Below are 2,500 nucleotides of genomic sequence, written 5' to 3'. Positions count from 1 at the left end.
CAACACCTGGCGCAATCGTGCACCTTTTTTTTACGTTAGAATTTCAAACGGAAGACCCCAGGGACAACACTCATCTTTGCTATACTTGTGGGAGCTGACAAGCTTCGACAAGTAAAGAATCGGTGAAAAGGCGATTGGCTCGCTGGGCAGATGTTGCTGCTGCGCGAAGAGCCGAGTGTCAGTTTGTCGGGTTCTGAGCGGTCGCTTCGGCGAAGTTGTCTGGCGTGCGTTGCGCTCGCGCCGGTGTTGGCGACGTGGCGGTCGAAAGGCCTGCCGACGAAGTCTTACTCCGGCGGGTGCGACGGGCGGTGACGGTTTTCTGAGTTCGGGCAGCCGAGCAAAGAACGAAATTTTAACGGAGAGAAGCCTTCGGGTTTCGCATCGACCGAGCGACGGCGCCGCATCAGCGGCGCCTCCTTCGTCGGCCTTTCGGGGCTACGCTAAAGTAGCTACCTGGTTGATCCTGCCAGTAGTCATATGCTTGTCTCAAAGATTAAGCCATGCAAGTCTAAGTACGAGCTCTCGTACAGTGAAACTGCGAATGGCTCATTAAATCAGTTATGGTTCATTTGATCGTACGTTTTACGTGGTTAACTGTGGAAATGCTAGAGCTAATACATGCGTGAAGCGCCGACCTCGCGGGAGGCGTGCTTTTATCAGACCAAAAACCGACCGGGCTTCGGCCCGCAACCTTTGGTGACTCTGGATAACTTTGCGGATCGCACGGTCTCGCACCGGCGACGGATCATTCAAGTGTCTGCCCTATCAACTTTCGTCGGTACGGTACTGGCCTACCGAGGTTCTTACGGGTAACGGAGAATCAGGGTTCGATTCCGGAGAGGGAGCCTGAGAAACGGCTACCACATCCAAGGAAGGCAGCAGGCGCGCAAATTACCCATTCCCGACGCGGGGAGGTAGTGACGAAAAATAACAATACAGGACTCTAAACGAGGCCCTGTAATTGGAATGAGTACACTTTAAAACCTTTAACGAGTATCCATTGGAGGGCAAGTCTGGTGCCAGCAGCCGCGGTAATTCCAGCTCCAAAAGTGTATATTTAAGTTGTTGCGGTTAAAAAGCTCGTAGTTGGATTTTGGGCGCAGGCGGCCGGTCCGTCGCAAGGCGTGTACTGGCCGTCCTGGCCTCACCTCCGGTTCTCCGCCGGTGCCCTTGACTGAGTGTCGGCGGCGGCCGGAACGTTTACTTTGAAAAAATTAGAGTGTTCAAAGCAGGCGATTCGCCTGAATAATGGTGCATGGAATAATGGAATAGGACCTCGGTTCTATTTTGTTGGTTTTCGGAGCGCGAGGTAATGATTAAGAGGGACAGACGGGGGCATTCGTACTGTGCCGTTAGAGGTGAAATTCTTGGATCGGCGCAAGACGAACGACTGCGAAAGCATTTGCCAAGAATGTTTTCTTTAATCAAGAGCGAAAGTCAGAGGTTCGAAGACGATCAGATACCGTCCTAGTTCTGACTATAAACGATGCCAACTAGCGATCGGGGGGCGTTAGTTTTACGACCTCTCCGGCAGCTTGCGGGAAACCAAAGTCTTTGGGTTCCGGGGGAAGTATGGTTGCAAAGCTGAAACTTAAAGGAATTGACGGAAGGGCACCACCAGGAGTGGAGCCTGCGGCTTAATTTGACTCAACACGGGAAATCTCACCCGGCCCGGACACAGTGAGGATTGACAGATTGAGAGCTCTTTCTTGATTCTGTGGGTGGTGGTGCATGGCCGTTCTTAGTTGGTGGAGCGATTTGTCTGGTTAATTCCGATAACGAACGAGACTCTGGCTTGCTAACTAGTTACGCGACCCAATCGGTCGGCGTCTAACTTCTTAGAGGGACTAGTGGCGTTTAGCCACACGAGATTGAGCAATAACAGGTCTGTGATGCCCTTAGATGTTCGGGGCCGCACGCGCGCTACACTGACCGGATCAGCATGTGCTCGCCTTGGCCGACAGGTCTGGGTAACCCGCTGAACCCCGGTCGTGCTAGGGATAGGGAATTGCAATTATTTCCCTTGAACGAGGAATTCCCAGTAAGCGCGAGTCATTAGCTCGCGTTGATTACGTCCCTGCCCTTTGTACACACCGCCCGTCGCTACTACCGATTGAATGGTTTAGTGAGGTCCTCCGATTGGACCTGGCGCGGCCGGCAACGGTCGAGCCGGCGTCCGAGAAGACGATCTAACTTGATCATTTAGAGGAAGTAAAAGTCGTAACAAGGTTTCCGTAGGTGAACCTGCGGAAGGATCATTAACGGTCTCGCAAACGCTTCGGCGAACGCGAAACTCGGACAAGCGAGAGAAAAAGTCTTTGCTACCCGGCGCCCGACCCGCGAGGGGCGGCGCGCCGGCCGGCGATTCGGTCACCCGGTAATGTTTGCGCGTCGAGTGCCGCGGTGCCGCGCGCTCCGGCTTCAAGCGTCGGCCTGGCCGACCGCTCGGCGCGGTCTATTTTGTCACCCTATAGTGCGAGGCACTGTGCGAGCGAAACAA

The 2,500-nt window shown here is 54.0% G+C and overlaps 1 non-coding gene across 1 annotated transcript; it reads left to right on the top strand.

The window, feature by feature from the left end:
• The first annotated feature begins 450 nt into the window (after positions 1-450).
• Positions 451-2,261, top strand: LOC146144645 (small subunit ribosomal RNA). Its single transcript, XR_014500635.1, has one exon. It is a non-coding gene; the product is annotated as a small subunit ribosomal RNA (ribosomal RNA).
• Positions 2,262-2,500: the final 239 nt, after the last annotated feature.

The sequence above is a fragment of the Ascidiella aspersa genome, chromosome 5, assembly GCF_963924565.1.
Source record: "Ascidiella aspersa chromosome 5, kaAscAspe10.2, whole genome shotgun sequence".
Lineage (NCBI taxonomy): Eukaryota > Metazoa > Chordata > Ascidiacea > Phlebobranchia > Ascidiidae > Ascidiella > Ascidiella aspersa.
Note: the sequence above shows the minus strand (reverse complement) of the source record. Positions and strands in the feature narration are given on the sequence as shown.